This window comes from Phocoena sinus, chromosome 3 (genome assembly GCF_008692025.1).
Source record: "Phocoena sinus isolate mPhoSin1 chromosome 3, mPhoSin1.pri, whole genome shotgun sequence".
NCBI classification, from domain to species: Eukaryota; Metazoa; Chordata; class Mammalia; order Artiodactyla; family Phocoenidae; genus Phocoena; species Phocoena sinus.
The window spans coordinates 23,741,860-23,758,899 of record NC_045765.1 but is presented as its reverse complement, the minus strand read 5'-3'; the positions used below and the strand labels follow the sequence as shown (position 1 = coordinate 23,758,899).

Here is a 17,040-nt window from a genome sequence, read left to right as displayed (position 1 = left end):
ACTGAAACTGCAGAAAAAAGACATGCAGTTACTGTAAACGGATATTTCTCTTGTGACAGAGCTGTTCTGCTTAGTTCTCTTACATAGCAAGGGTCTGGGGGGCAGGGGGCAGCAGCAGAGCAGCTGGAGGGAGGACGCGGCGGGGGCGGGCTCTGGGAGGGCAGAGAGCGAGTTTCTCCTATAGCGGATGCAGGGCTTTCTGCACAACCGAGCATCCACAGAGGGAAAGGATCACATTTCTGGATCCGGTGTGAGTGAAGAAGCAGAAAGCCTTTACTTTCCTGTACAATTGGAGTTTGATATCGGTACCAGATGGGAGATAACCAATTCATTATTATCATTTAATAATAATAATACCAAGATCTATGAGGAACTTACTGTGCCCCACTCAGTGAATGCTTTAATTTATTCAAAGTAACCCAGTATAATAGGTATTATTATTCCCATTTTACAGATGAGAAAACCATGGATGAGGCGGTGAAATAAGCTGCTCAGGGTTACTCATCCAGTAAGTGGTAGAGCAGGAATCCAAATCCAGCTTGCACTGAAGCTCATGGTGATTTGTCCAGTATAAGCTCCTAGCATGACATGGTTGTAAAAGCCACAGGTTGGGCTTAGCCAGAGATCCTAGACACCCAGTATATCAACACAGGGCTCCCCTACATAGATTAGCTTCCCAGAGTGCTGAGTGCTGGGGAGGGCAGGCTGTCCAGAAAAGGCCCAGGGATCCAGCCTTTGAAGAGTCAGGGGAAGGGGCTGGGCTTTCTAAGCAGGAAAGGAGAAGGACTATGAAATACACACGGTGGTTGCCCCTCCAACATCCATGTACCCTTCTCCCACTATGTAACAGCAGTGGGGGGGTTGGCAGATTGACCCACAGCTTGGATGGGCCCTGGTTGATCCATAGCTAAGCCAATCAGGAAAGTCCCATCCCTTTGCCTCTGTGACTGCTTCAGAGATGGGCCGATTGAAGACATTTCAGGCCAATGAGATGGAAGGTGGAAGGATTTAGTAGGGGTGTCTAGGAAAGTCATTCTGAACTTTAATGAGGGGGTTCAGGAAGGGTCCCTCTCTCTGTCCACCCCGCCCCCCAACAGTAGGCAGAAAGCAGGTAGTCTTGCTGGTTATTGGCAGCCGTCCTGTGACCACAAGGGCAGCCAGCCTTGGGAGATGGCTGGGCCGCTAGATCAATTGCCCTTCCACGCAGCAAGCCCACCTTAATTTGGGACTGTCTTTCAGATAAGTCTGTAAATCTCCTTATTGTTTCATCCCTTTTGAGCTGGGTTTTCTTTTTCTTGAAGCTAACAACCTTTTAACTGGCAGAACCTGGTCTATAAAAGGAAGATTAACTTTATTTCCTTACCTCCAGGAAAGCAGAATTAGAACTTGGGGGAACTAGATATCTTCCTTGAGGTAAGGAGCTGCCTTGTAATGAGTGCTCCAACATTTGAAACATCCAAGCTATAGCTGGGGAATAGCAAGGAGATTTCGAAGGGGGAAGAGAGACACTGCTGCTGGCATGCCCCCCACCACCAGGGTCGGGACTCTCAGACCACTTAAAAGTGGGAGCAGGATTCTGAGGCAGGGGATTGATGCTAAATGTCCCTCCCTGCTGCTGGATAGCTTCTCAAAAGAAAACCAGGACATCTATTTAGTTTTTCTTGTACTGTCATGGCCTCAAAAGAGCCCAAGATTGTTGAAATCATTCTTCCCATATCTCTCACATTTTAAGAAAGCAGGTCAGATTGGTGCTAATTTAACGTGCATTATAGCTGACACATTGGCTTTAAGTCAAGTTGGTGGTGCAGTTGCATTGTACTTTATAGCAAGACGGGACCTTTCATATAATTAACGTGATTGATGAAGCGATGCCCATTTACCAGGCTGGCCACGTAAATTCTTAGCACAGTAAAATATTATAAAGGTTTATGGTTGCAATATCTTTGCTCTCCTGACGTACTCAGAGTCATATTTATGATTTAATTATTGTGAAGTTCAGGGTTAGGAATGCTTCCTAACCTTGCCGTGGCAATGTTGTCCTTGCAGGGGAGAGAGAAGCCCATCTGTGTTAGTTGTCCTTCTGATTGATAAACATGTCGCCTGTTTTAGGTTCCTTTCACAATCCCTTCTGGATCTGTCCTTTATGAATTTATTTAGAAAGCATTGACTGTCTCCCGTGTATACTACCTGCTCGCTGTGACAAGCTGTGCTGTCTACTACTTATCCTGAACTTGAATTTCCTGAGCTGCTAGCATCCTCACCACCCTCCCCTTGGACTAGACTCATAGGTTATGGCAAGCACAGTGCTTGGTCACTGTCAGCAGTGGCCTTCTTCCCTTCCCACCTAATGTCATCTTAACTTAGTTTTGTGTAAATGGCTCATTTACTCTGCCCCGCTGAGTCTCAAGGCGGATTGACGGTGCCAGCGGATTTTGCTAAATGAAGATGGAATTAAGCCGAGACCATGGAATATATTGGTGCTACTTTGGCAGCATGTTACATGGTGAAATGAAGGGAGAACTTGACTCCTGGCTGCCTTGCCCAGTATGTGACTCTAGGCAGGAAGATGAGTGAAAGAAAGGCCATATTGCAAGAAATATTTTCCTTGTTGTTACTGAGTCAAGAAGGACGCAGCGTAGGCAGTGGGGCTCCTTATTTGAGTCAGTAGAAGCAGATTTTTAGCTCCTAAATCAAATGACTAGTCCTCAAATGTCAGGCTTTTATGCTTATTTTGTGACCTGGAAGATGAGGACGGGCCAGGGAGAACCAGGGCATGTTCTCAAGAGTCTGGGTTAAGAAGCACCATTTTCTTGAATGATCTCTGCTTCATGTAGAATTAGTCCATTGAATTAGAAGCCTCCTGAATCTCCTGTTAGCTGCCCTGAAGCAGGCATGTGTTTTGTTTTGTTTTGTTTTGCGGTACGCGGGCCCCTCCCTGTTGTGGCCTCTCCCGTTGTGGAGCACAGGCTCCGGACGCGCAGGCTCAGCGGCCATGGCTCACGGGCCCAGCCGCTCCGCGGCATGTGGGCTCTTCCCGGACCGGGGCACGAACCCGTGTCCCCTGCATCGGCAGGCGGACTCTCAACCACTGCGCCACCAGGGAAGCCCGAAGCGGGCGTGTTTGCCCCTATCTTAGTTCAAAGCTGCAGATGGATTTGCCCAGTACCAACAGGTGACCATAAAAACTGCTTAAGGTATGCTTGTGGGCCACCAGCCCCATAACTCTGCATGCTCAGCTCTGCACTGAACCACCCATTCCTATTATGCATCTTAGGAAAAGGAGACTTTTAACCACTTAAATGCTTGTTCCTGGCCAGGGTACTTGGTAGCAGAGAATCAGAGGAATTAAGGACTTGAGCAGCAGGCCTCAGTTCCAGCTTTTGCTCTCCAGCCAAGAGGAGCCACTGCACATTTTTGTACATACTCCTCTTTCTCTCTAACTGTTTGAAAAGGTGGTCCTCGTTAAGGCCAGAGTTTGGCCGTGCGTTCCTCTCTCTCGTGCTCCTAGCCACCTTGCAGGGTCTGTGTCATCCCTTTTACTGAGTGGATGAGGGAACTCATGCCCCAAGGAGGAAGGTCCCTTGCCTGGAGTTGTTTTGAGATGGCAGAAGTGGGATTCCTACCCAACGCTGAAGTGCCACAGCACTGTCTATTGATTTGCTTACGTCTAATTGGAGGAGCTCTTAAAAAAAGATTGGAAGAAGTTTGCTCTAAAGTTCCTTGCCCATGCCAGCTGGCTTGGCTTTTCATTTCATTTTCTGATGCTTCTATAAAGACCGGACGCACACCCTCATCCTCTACCCATATAAGGCTCCCTCAACAGAGCAGAGAGCAGTGGGCTGCCAGGGCCCAGGGAGGTGAATGGGGGGGTCACTGAACCTCATTTACTGAAGGGCCTTGGAGGTGAGACTCAAGAGAATGTGGTGATCTATATTGTCTCAGGAAGCATTGAATTTAATTCTATTACTTCTGCAGGTGTGAAAATAATCTTCATGTCCTTCCTTTTTCTGCCTCTCTTTCTTCCTCTAAACTTTCTTGTGTATATTGGCCTATTTTATTGATACTTTATCACAATTTCCCCATGGTTTTAATGATCATTTTTTTATTTCTTCTCTTGTAAATGATCAGTTTGTGTTTTCCAGCAACAATTCTAAGCCTGGATCAGTAAAAAAGAAAGGTATCTCTGTTTTCAAGACTGCCCTCACTTTATGTGTCTGGCCTCCTTATTGCCCAGAAACTAGGCATGCTGGGAAATATTCTCCTCACAGGATCTTCTTCCCATCTCATCTACTGGCATTGCTGGGTTTTCTCTCCTCACACCCGTTTCATTAGCATCAAATTTCCCTGTTCTTTGGCTCATAATGGTGCACCAGGGAGCCCCCTCACCACTAAATGAGATTCTACCCATGCTTGAAAGCCCATCTCTAATGCTGCTGCCTCTGTGAGGCCCACCCAGAGTTACCCCCAACTAGACATAGCCTCTCCCTTCCTCACAGCCAACAGCACTGCAATTCTATCTATAATCATTGTTCTTTTTTCTTTAAAACAGATCCTTTCCCTATTTCCATATTATCCTAGTTGTAAAAGTAATTCATACCCATCATAGGAAAAAGGGACATGAAGAAAGCCACAAAGAAGAAAATAAGAATTAAGCGAGGTAACAATAAGCTCTAACATTTGGGAAAGTTGATACGTAAGCTCCCTTCTAAGCTCTTCATGTGTATTAATCCAGCTCATTCTCACAACCTCTCCTCAAGGGTGACATTATTACCATCCTGATTTTACATGTGAGGAATGACATTTGAGGTGGTCATAAAGTGTCTCAGATGTCAGCTGGGACCTGTGTGACAAGCTCGTGTTGAACTTGCTGACCCAGTTCTGTGGCCATGTGAGCTGGGGAGTTCTGGGCTGAGTCACTGGGCTTCTCCTGCCCTGGGACTCTTGCGTCCCTGAGTCCTGAATGGGCATCTGCTCCTCCCTGTTGGATGCTGGCTGTCAGGAGAGTCTGAGTTTTACGTGCCACCTCTGTGCTTCTCTTTCCTTCCAGTTCCTCATATGTGACCTCTCCTTGGGTCAGACAGAGGCTGCCACACTTCAGGAGAAGCTGGGTTTTAATTGTGAGAATAAAAAGTGGAAGAAATAATACCCCAAAGCTTTTAAGTTTAATTCAGTCCATTTGTTTATTTTTTTCTTTTATTGCCTTTACTTTAAGAGATGGATCCAAAAAAATATTGCTGCTATTTATGTCAAAGAGTGTTCCGCCTGTGTTTTCCTGTAGGTGTTTCATAGTTATCTGTTCTTACATTTAGGTCGTTAATCCATTTTGAGTTTATTTTTGTGTATGGTGTTAGAGAATGTTCTACTTTCACTCTTTTACATGTAGCTGTCCAATTTTCCCAGCACCACTTATTGAAGAGACTGTCTTTTCTCCATTGTATATTCTTGACTCTTTTGTCATAGATTAATTGACCGTAAGTATGTGGGTTTATTTCTGGGCTTTCTGTTTCACTGATCTGTCTGTTTTTTTGTGCCATTACCATACTGTTTTTTTATTTTATTTTTTAAATTTTTTTATTTTTTTGCGGTACGCGGGCCTCTCACTGTTGCGGCCCCTCCCGTTGCGGAGCCATGGCTCATGGTCCCAGCTGCTCCACACCATGTGGGATCCTCCCGGACCGGGGCACGAACCCATGTCTCCTGCATGGGCAGGCGGACTCTCAACCACAGCGCCACCAGGGAGGCATATTGTTTTGATGACTATAGCTTTGTAGTATAGTCTGAAGTCAGGGAGCATGATTCTTCCAGCTCTGTTCTTCTTTCTCAAGATTGTTTTTGCTACTCGGGACCTTTTATGTTTCCAAACAAATTTTAAAATTATTTGCTTTCCACATGCCAAACCCTGTTCTGAGAGCCATATGTCTATGAATTCATTGACTCCTCACACGATAACTGCCACTAGGACCTCCAGGTTACAGAGGAAGGGATTCAGCACAGACAGGTTAAGAAACCAGACTGAGTTACATAGCTAGAATGTGGTGAGATTCAAGCTCGGGTGGGCTGCTTCCCGAACCCAATTTTAACTACTTGCTCTCCAGCCTGAATCCATGTCCAGCGGTGAGACAACCAAAATGTGCCTTTGTGAATCAAGAGTGGGGGCCTGAGGGGAACAGGCACAATTTCTCTGTAACATAGGATTAGAATGAAGATCAAGGAAAAGCCTCAGGGCCTCTCTCCACCCTAGACCACAGGAGGGTCCTTGGGCTGGAGGGCAGGCGTGGGAAAGAGTGGTGTGGGGTGAGCATGACACAGAGAGACCTGGATGGGGTCCAAGATTGAATAGACTCTTAAGATGAACTACTTTTTTTTTTTTTAACTTAGTCTTATAATAAAAGAAAACTTCAGAGGCTTGAAGAACTAGTTATATTTTTCTATGGAGAAAATAAATATCAATTTAAATAAAATAATAAAAACAAAGAACTTTCATTTTTGCATTCCACCTGTGGGATCCGTCTCTCATTTTGCAGATACAGTTGTAATTGAACCTCTCAATGGCACAGGTGAGAAAACTGAGGCCTGGTGACATGCTCGAGGCCACCCAGCCAGCCAGTGACTGAGCTTGGAATCAAGCCCAGTTTGTTTGAATCATTCATGCACGTGGGTGACCCTCTATCCATCCGTTCATGTGGACCCACAAAACTGTTCGGAGTGTGAGCCCAGCTCCAGGTGTTGTGGCAGATGCAGAGAATACAATGGAGTGCCTGTTCTGGGGGACTTGGATCGAGTGGGGAGACAGTGTTCTCACAAGCCATCTTGGTGTTGAGCTGTGTGACAGGGCTGCGATAGAAGCAGGTGCAAAGGATCATGGGAGACAGGAGCTCAGGGTCTGGGACTGTGCAACTGGATCCCGGTGCCAGCCCTTATCCAGGGCTAAGGATAATTAAATGACACTCGGCCACCAAATTTCCTCCCCCTAAATTTCATCATGTGGTATAGTATAGTGGTTAAGAAAGGGCACCACCTCTAGTATCCCTCAGACTTGAGTTCAAATCCCAGGTGGCTCTGTGACATAGGCGTGTTCTGTCACCTCTCAGTTCCTTCTGTAAACGAGGTTGGCAGGACCCACTTGGATCTCAGGTATGTGGGAAGAAATGAAGTCATACACATACAGCACTGAACAGTGCCTGGCCCATAATATACTCAAGAAATGAGAGCTATTCTACATTATTCTAGATGGATCGTTGCCTGCATGTCTGCCGTATCCCTTCCTCACACCAAATCATAGGCAAGTTTTTCCTCTTCCCACCAATCTATCTGATAGGACAGAGCCCTGGTGTGTGTGTGTGTCTTTAAAATAGCCTTCCCCCTGGCCTAGGACCCTCTGGCCAGAGTTTTGTGCACGTCCTTTGTCAAAGCACTCACTTCTCTTGTGTATGCAGATGAGATGTTGATCCTTAAACACAACCTGGGGTGACTCCTATGAACACGAGTCAGCCTAAAAACATGGTGGCCCGATGGTTTGGGCTTGGCAACTGGGAGTTGGGCTGAGTCTCTCTGACTTCCTTTCTGGAGGCAAATGTAACTCCAACATTACCTAAGCTGGGCAGTGAGGAAATTCTCATGTTTCCAACACTTTCAACAATGCCCCATTATGCCTGGTGACTCACGAATAGGCCTGTGTCCACGGAACAGCATGTGTCTCTCTGCAGTAAGTACAGTGCCTAGCTGTATGTTTGAACTAATTTCATAGGCTTGTCTCTACCACGGATGTTACTTGCCCTCTTTTCTGACGACTGCTGGAGGCTTGTTGCATCAGAGAAAGCCAGAAAAGGAAAGGGCTATGATTCTTTTCACTGGGCAACCCAGCACATTGGAGATAGTGCCTGGGAGGGAAACTTGGGTTCAAGCTGAATTAAAAGCAAAGTCTTGGGATCTTTGCAAAACGCCACTTACCTTAGGTGGCAGGTCAAAGAAAACTCTCAGGTCACCCGTCATTGTCACGGTTAATGCCGAAGCCTTTCTTTCCCTTGACAGGCAGGGGAAAGGGCAGCCGAATATTGAGACAGCTCCTTGGATATGCCAGGGTCAGGGAGACACCGCAGATTGTGTGCAGAGACAACCGATTTGCCTCCTGTGTTGTCACGATCATCAACTTGGGCAATTTCACAGGGAACCAAGAACCCCAGGAGCACAGACTCTATTTCTAACGTTCCAAAGGGAGGGACATACTGCTGCCATCTACTCAGTCCTAAGGACACCCTGGCCTGTTGCTTTTACCTACTGCTTGGCACAAATGCCTTGGCTGTGGTGAGCTTCAGCCCCTTTTAAGGGTCTCATGAAATGAGTGGGCCCAGGGCCGGCCTTGCTTGTGCCGTTTCAGACTCTGCACAATTGCAGGTACCAGAGTGCCTGCATATGCCCTCTTCTGCCTGGTGAGCTCCCGGTCACCCACCAGTGCCCAGCAGAGACTGCAGTTTCTCCAGCAGGCCTTCCTGACTACCTTGATCCCTGCATGAGTTTCCACCCTTTATTATAATCCTCAGAATGAGAATGAAAACTCCTTGGCAAGGTCTTTGCTTACAGCTCCGTCTCCTCAGCTACACAGTGGATTTTCTGAGACCAGGGACTTCGACTGTCTCGCTCACTGTTGTGTTCTCAGCACACATGACATTTCCTGGCAGGTACAAGGCACTCAGTAAATGTTGGCTGGGATACGAAATGAAGAAATGAATGAATGAATGTCATCCTCAGGTAATATTCTGTATATGATGAGGCATATTAAGTTTCCAGGATACTGGAAACTCCTATAATGATCCATTCCAGTGTGTTACTATACTATCCAAATAGAAGGCCCCCTTTAAAAACCACACCTATTCAGCAATACCGTCACATGAATGAGTTTACAGTATTTCAAGATACTTGACAAAATGCACTGAGCCTGGTACTGATTCGGTTTGGAAATAGGGGAGTATGCATATGTGTGAGGCAATGGGTGAGCAAGAAAGACCCGGAGTGAGGCTGTGGGGTGTCATCTAAAAGGGCCCCTTATGGGCACGACACCTAGGAGAGTGGCGCCTTGAGGAGGGGACAGCAGGGCAGAGAATAAAGGAAGGGACCCTCTGACATCTGGCTGGTTATTGGTGGGAGGCAAAGAAACTGAATGCAGGTCCAACTCCTTTGCTTCTGGCAAGCATGTAGAATTGGGCCAAAGATGTTCTTTTTGGAAATAATTCTTTCATCTGAGCTGAACAAGGGCCTTCGACAGGTGTGCTGGGTGTCCCCCGCTTGGGGACACTGAGCCTCAGGTCGCTCCTTTGTGAAGTTGGGACAGCAATTAGATCTCCTTCACAGGGCTCTCTTGAAGGTTAAATGAGCCGATGTGTGTGAGAATAGCGCTCAGTGACTCGTGAGGGATGGAGTGTAATTTACATGTTCCCCACTCATCAACCTTCAGGGCGTTCAAGCACCGCAAGCACTTGGCTGCCCGCTGATTCTGGGGAGCTGTTGGACACCCTCCTTCACACCCCCAAGTCCGATCCCGTGACCTCTGCCCAAGACTCCATTAGTGTTAGGGTCCTACAGTCTACAGGTTAAAAACAGTTGAAGGAGAGCTGGCTTGGTTTTGACTGGCATTCGAGAGCATCACAAAATCACTGACATTTGTCCTGATGTGTGGGTGTCTGTACCAGACCTGCTGTTAAAGTTTTTTGACTCTCAGTCTAGTTGGAAGCATGGACTCTGCAGCCAGAAGGCTCAAGTTCAAATTCCAGCTCCGCTACTTACCAGCATTATTAAAAATCATAGGCCTGTTGGGAGAATTAAATGTATTATGCAAAGGCACTTGAAGCCGCGCCTAGCATGTAGCCCTAAATAAGTGTTTGCTGTTCTTGTCGTTACTTTTTTTTTCTCCCCAACTTCCACTGTGATTTCCTGTAGAGTAGAGGCCTGTTCTATTCATCTTTTGGTTCCCAATGGCTATGTCAGGCTTGGCATAGGGCAGGCACTCAATAAATGTTAGATGAGTACATGGATGAATGGGTGGATGGATGGGTGGGTGGATGGATGGATGGGTGGGTGGATGGATGGATGGATGAATGGATGGATGGATGGACGGGTAGATGAGCTACTGTTTACTTCTTGAGTACAAGGATGAATGGATGGGTGGATGGATGGATGAGTGGATGGATGGATGGATGGGTGGGTGGATGGATGGAAGGACGGGTAGATGAGATACTCTTTACGTCTCGTAAACTTTATGATCAAGGCCTTAAGGGTGATGAAAGAAAATGTGGAGGGTGCTGATGGTACAGTTTGGAGAAGGGGCAGGGCACAGTGCACACTTCCCATTAAACCCCCTCTCCTGCAGAAATGCCTGAGGAGTGAGGGGAGAGGGAACCTGGCTCATCTCATCTGGGTTCCACAGCTGCCCAGTGTGGGCTCTGTGCCATGCACGTTACAACACTACCCACCTCTTACTCCTCACAGCCACCCTAGGAGGCATACTATTATTGGCTCCATTTTACAGATGAGGAAGCTGAGGTTTGGAGAAATGAAGTGACTTTCTTAAGGTCACACCCAGGACTGCTAATTCCAGGACCTTCATCCTCAACCCTTTTGCTCCACTGTTGGGTCTGTTCCTCAGTCACGTGATTCACAGTTTTGCTACATAGCACCGGCCAAGGACTTACTCTTTGGAAACCTGCTTTCATCTGAGGTGAACAGGGACCTTTGACAGGTGAACATGCCAGCGCTGAGTGCTGGGCATTCTCACCTTGGGGTCTTTTACACCAGCTTCTTCTTGGGAAAATTCTATGATTTCTCCAGAGCAGTTTGGCTGAGTTCACTCCATCCACAGGCAACGATAAAGCTGGTATCTGGTAAAGCACACCCTGAATTCGGAAATGTAATTGTAGAACGTGACATTGAAAAAAAGGGGAGGTACCGCAGAGTGGAGGAAACACAGTGCTTATTGAGTGCTTGCAACCCACCAGCACTGTGTATACTTTCTCACTAGTCTTCACGTCAACTATGTGAAGAGCGTTTTATCACCTTCATGTTTTGGGTATTGGGTCTCTGGCCTGCTCGAGCCATATAGCTAATAAGGACTCCTCCTGAGATTTGAACCCAGGTCTCTCAGGCTTCCAAACTCTCCCCTTTGCACTGATCTTCCCTGGGAATGTGCAGCTGGCTGTGATGACGAGTGGGGTTTCCACAGATTCATAATTGTCTGTAATCACGGTAGAGTTAGAAGTCTAATCTAAATATGAGTAAGTTCACAAGTGCTGTGCTCTCCACCATCTGACAGCTAGATCATTTACCCATTCTCAGCGAATGCTGGGCTCTCCCCGCTCCACCCTCCAGCTTTCAGAGGAAATTTCATCACTAAAAAGAAATCCCAGTGGTATACACCCCAAAGAATCAAAAGCTGGGACTCCAAAAGATACTTACACAGTCATGTTCATAGCAGCATTATTCTCATTAGCCAAGAGGTGGAAGTAGCCCAAGTGTCTATCAACGGATGAATGGATAAGCGAAATGCGGTATATACATACAATGGAATATTATTCAGCCTTAAAAGGGAAGGGCATTCTGATACATGCCACAATATGGATGGACCTTGAAGACATTATGCTACGTGAAATAAGCCAGACACCAAAGGGCAAATACTGTATGATTCCATTTATATGAGGCACTTAGAGTAATCAGATTCTTAGAGACAGAAAGGAGACTGGTGGTTTCCCCAGGCTGGAGGAAGAAATAGGGAGGGTTTTGTTTTGTTTTGTTTTTAATGATAAACACGGCTTGTATACACTTTATTTTTTTAATTTTTATTTTATATTGGAGCATAGTTGATTAACAATGTTATGTTAGTTTCAGGTGTACAGCAAAGTGATTTAGTTATACATACACATATATTATTTTAACAAATAATACCATCCTCATGGGTGTGAGGTGATATCTTACGATTTTGATTTGCATTTCTCTGATAATTAGTGGCGTTAATATCTTTTCATGTCCTTGTTTTCCGTTTGCATATTATTGCAGAATATCTATTCAAGTCCTTTGCCCATTTTTTAATCGACTTATTTGATTTTTTTGTTGAGTTGTAAGAGTTCTTTATATATTCTGGGTATTAACTCTCATTAGATATATGATTTGCAAATATATTCTTCCATCCCTAGGTTGCCTTTTGACTCTGTTGATTATATCCTTTGATGTATAAATGTTTTGAAGTTTGATGTAGTCTTATTTATCTATTTTTGCTTTTCTTGCCTGTATTACTAAGAACTAAGTTGTATTATCATGTTATGTATGGTACATATACATTATGTATGTGAATTATGAAGTGTAATAATTAAACAATGCTGAATCTGTTACACTTTTAAACTGTAGTATTACCTCTTTAATTACCTTTGCACGTGGACTTCCTTCTTTCCCTCCCTCCTTCCCTCCCTCCCTCCCTCCCCCCTTCCTTCCTTCCTTCCCTCCCTCCCTCCCTCCCAACTTCCTTCCTTCCTTCCCTCCTTCTCTCTTTCCTGACATGTTTATCAAGCACCTACCATGTGCCACTCACTCTGCCAGACAATAGACACGATAACATGTGATCTGTGCCCCAATGTACTTCTATTTTCTTTCGTTTTTACTATGTTTTATCGGTGTATACACACTCTCAGTTTTGCCTGATACTGATTTACTCTCCATCTATTTTCTATGCTGATTTTTTTTTCAGAGCAGAATGGACCAATTGCTTCGGCTTTAATTTCCGGTGCTTTACAAAGGCTGAGCTGAAGGCTGCACCACCAGAAGCTTGGTAAGCTTGGGTGACTGGCCTTGGCTGGTGGGATGCTGGGAATTTCAAGTGGGCAGGGCCCCAGGGAGTCAAGTGAGTGTTTTCACAGTTTTCTGTGTTTGGCATTGTAGGAATTTGCCTGGTCTGCTGGATGGAGAGAGTCTGACTTGGATTCTGGGGACTTGGAAAGACAGTCAAAAGACTCTTCCCTTCCCTGAAATAGCCACGCATTTGTTTAAAGACCTGAAACCATTCTGATGCTGGAATTTCCCTCTGTGTTTATGTTCACATCTGGGTGATGGTCTTCTGCCACTGGAGGACTTTTAGTGAATCACTTCAGAGATTGTTTTTAATGTTTCCCAGATGAGAGGGGCTGGCACTCGTCTGTTTTCTGAGGCCTGACAGGGCAGGACTGACCGGGCTTCCCGGCTGGCCGCCTGGAGCTGTTCCTTGGGGGAAGTGGACAGGCATTTCTTGTCTTTCTGGGAAACCTGCTCCTCTGAGCTCCTGATCCCCGGGCTCTCTTTCCACATGAGGAGGGGGGAAAAGGTGGAATGGAATATAAATAAAAGAGATAGACTAGTTTTAACTGGTCCAAGATGTTACGGGCTGCGCTCTCGGTAGCCACTGGCAGCCGGCACCCCTCTGTGTTCCCGGGCTCTGGTTTGCGGTGTCACGGGCTCCAAGAGACAAGGCTGGTTGGGGTCGCTTCCAGAGGGCAGCCTGGGAAGCTCAGGAAGCTGTTGGCTCAGCTCAGGAGTCATTGGCTGCCAGGTGCCTTCTGATGAACGCCTGTTCCCAGGGCCCAGCGGTGGCCAGGGTCTCTATGACCACGTCAGGTCCGTGGTTCCCGCTTACTCTTAGCCTGACAGACAGGCTCCACTGCAGTCGCATTTCTGCTCTGTGTCCCTCTATCACGTCCCCCTCCACCCCCGATACTCCATGTTCTAGCCACATCTCATACATTCTTTTGGGTGCTTTCTAGTTGTCCACACCCCAGAGCCCCCTGCACCCGGCTCTGCCCAGCTCTGAGCCCCAGGAGTCAGCCCACTAGGGGTGCATCATCCAGGCTCCCCTGCCTTGCCCTCTGGCTTCCTGCTGGTGTGGGCCTATGGGGAGCACCACAGGAGCTCTGGGGGTAGGGGCAGGGGAGACAGAGGTGGAGGGATTTATTCCCCTGGCTCCCTCCCTGTGAGGTCATCTCAGGCTGGCTGCGTGACTTGGAAGTCTCACATCCTCTTAAGGTGGCCTTCACTACATAGTTTTCTCTTTCTGCATCTGGGTAACTGCTGCCTTCTTTCATCCTTTTGGGTCCAGGGGTGGTACAGCACCTGGAATCCCGCACTACCTTTTGTGGTTTTCCTGTATCTTGTCCACACTTTTGTCAATAGTCTGTTTGCTAAATCCTTCTTGAATTCTCTTATCTGAGTGTTCCTGCTGGAACTCAGACAGAGATAGATAGATACATAGATAGACAGAGAGATAATATTATTTTATATACCGGTACCGCTTTTCCCATGTTTATTCCCTCTACAAGAATTCCCTTCTTCACCTTGGCTACCTGATGAACTGCTTCTTATCCTTCAAAATCCCAGTGAAACACCACCTCTGTGAAGCCTATCTTGAGTTCTCCATTAAAGTTCATGACTTCCCCCTTGGCCTTCTATCTCTCTATGTGGTGTCAATCATGTCCATATACTTAACATCCCCATCCTAACCACTTGCTAATCAGACATGTCCAAACTTTCCCTCACCAAAATTTTACAAAGTTTAATTCCTTCCAAATGTGATAAAGTGACTGTCTAAAGGGCCTGCTTCAGTGCCTGGCCCAGATTAGATGCTCAATAAATAATAGCTATTATCAGAAAACGTCATACTAAAGTGTGAATGGCTATGTGTTTTAATGCATTATCTCTTCCAGGAGCAGCTTACATTTATAAGGGACTTTTTGGCGTTAATAGAGCCTCCAACAAATCTCTACATTGGCAGAGCGGGGTGGGGGAGTGTCAAGGGGTCTTCCTTTGGGGTTTCTCAAATTATGTTAAGTCTAAGGCCTCTCTGTCTGTAGGTTTGAGAAAACAGAGAATCACTTCAGGTCAGTCTCCAGCACGTAGAGGCTGCTTGGAAAGGGGACAAGTTGCTCAATAGTGGCCTGGGGGGAGAAGCGTCTATGGAAAAAGACAGATGTGACTGGACACATCTCTGCTCGGCTATTATGCCCTTCCAGTGCTAATGGAATGTGATTTTCTAAATTGTGACTGGATGACTTTCTTCTCTTGTGGTTGAGTTTGTAATAACATAGACTATGACTCTAGTTTTGCCAAAGTGGAAAAAAAAATGCCATCCAATGGATTTTTATGGTGGTTCTTAAACATTAAAAAAAATATTATTAAAGACGCAGCTCAATAAGCCTTTAATGTCCTGCTTTGGGGCTGAGGAGCCAAGGCACAGACTTACAAGGCTGGGTGTGGGCAGCGGAGGGATACTACACCTGGGAGTAGTTGGCACCTGGGAGGTGCCAACACTGGTTAAGGCCCTCTGTGCAATATTGCCTAAAAATGGAGCTGCCTACGTAAGTACAGATCCAGGGTATTTTGATCTTCTATGGCTTGGGGCAGAGATCAAAGCAAAGCGTCTCACTCCTCATTAAGTTCAAGAAGCCAGGGAGCCTGCTGTGTTCCAAGAAGTCCAAATACATCCTTCCCAGACTCCAGAGAATCACAGCTCACATCTTAGGTGGTAGAGAGGCCGGGCTAAGCGAAACCACCTCTTGCAGGCTGGCCTCTTCCCTGCTCTGTGGAGAAGAGTGGGCCAACTGGACATAGTGTCATGATCAAGAGATTTGGGGACATCTTTTCTAAAAGGGTCCCACAGATGTCCATGCAGCTGGCAAACTGGCGGAATTCTTGGGAAGAACCCAAAGTGGTGTTTGCTGAGTTAGGGGTGTGGATGCTGAGTGTCTTGGAGTGGTCAGGACAGAAGGTTTCTCAGGGAGGTGATAACCTCAGGTGAGCAAAATGGATTGTGGGAAGCTGTCATATAGCCACTGTGAGGACCCCGGAAGGGAGGCTTGTGAACTGGGCTGCAAAGTGGGTTTGTCCTGGTTATAATTTGCAGCCCAAACTGACCTCCTTTCTGCTTTGCACCTGGGCTCTCCAGTCCCCATATAGTCATATGGTCTTCTCTACCACCCAGCATGGCTCTGGTTATGCACACCTTCTCTTGCTCTCTGGTTGAATCTCCAACATAGTAGATGCTCAATAAATGCTTGTCAACGGGATGATGCTGAACTTTCATTGGAGAGATTCTTAGTTGTCCCCCAATGCAGCTCCTTTCACCTCTTCTGCCTCAGTGGTTATTTTCTTAGATTGAACCCAGTCTCCAGAGGCCCCTGCCATTGGTCAGAGGTGAGTGACATACTTGCTTTGTGTCTCTGGCCTCCGGATGGCGTTACTGTAGTTCGAGCTTTATGACTTGTGAGGCTCTGACTCCAGGCTTTCGCTCCACACTGCAGTGCAGAGTAGGGCAAGCTCTCTGAGCAAAGCGGTGGTTGAAATCACCCTTGTTTCAAAGAACTGCGTATAAATATGTTCAAGGCATTTCAAAAATTTCCAGTCAAAACATTTTGGGAAGAGCAGCCAGATTTTGTAAAGAAAAAAAAAAATGGGGGCAGTTTAATGGGCGAAGATGTTCTGAGTAATTCTATGCTTGAGTGACTAGCCAAGTTAAGAGGCGGTTCGACTAGCATTTTCAGGAACTGAGGTCTCCAAGCTGACTTCTCATCGGAGTGTCTTCAGCGGGTCATGTGGAGAGGCTCTGGTCATCTCACTCAGGGGTCAGACCTGCTCAGAAAACAGTTGTCCCTCCCCTGCCCTCCCACGATGCCACCACGCCTGCAGGTTTCTTCCTCAGGAAGGTGACAGGTGAATATGGTGGCAGAAAGATTTGCCTTAGGATTGGTGGTGGACGAAAATGATGGAGTATGCCTAGCTTTGTTCGTTCTTCCCCCGACACCTGGAGAGCAATGGCAGAGAATCAGAGTGGTGCTTGCCCACCTGGAAGTAGTGGGATGAAGTGGGTGCCCCCGAGGAGGCCCATGCATGCAGTTCTGGTGACGGTTTCTCCACCTCACCTGAGCACATCGGCTCCTGGCTTCCGACTTCCTGTTCTCTAGGGCAGGTGCACTGGGTAAAGCAGACCCCGTGGCTGAGATAGTGAAGATGCTGCTGTCGGCTTTCATATTTATGAAGTGT

General features: G+C 46.7%; 1 long non-coding RNA gene across 1 annotated transcript in view; it reads left to right on the top strand.

The window, feature by feature from the left end:
• Nucleotides 1–15,103, top strand: part of LOC116751339 — a 140,140-nt gene extending 125,037 nt beyond the window's left edge. Inside the window, exons 5-6 of the long non-coding RNA XR_004349233.1 lie at nt 12,728–12,808; nt 12,919–15,103. This is a non-coding gene — a long non-coding RNA (uncharacterized LOC116751339). The remainder of the gene's footprint in view (nt 1–12,727; nt 12,809–12,918) is intronic.
• The last annotated feature ends 1,937 nt before the right edge of the window (nt 15,104–17,040 follow it).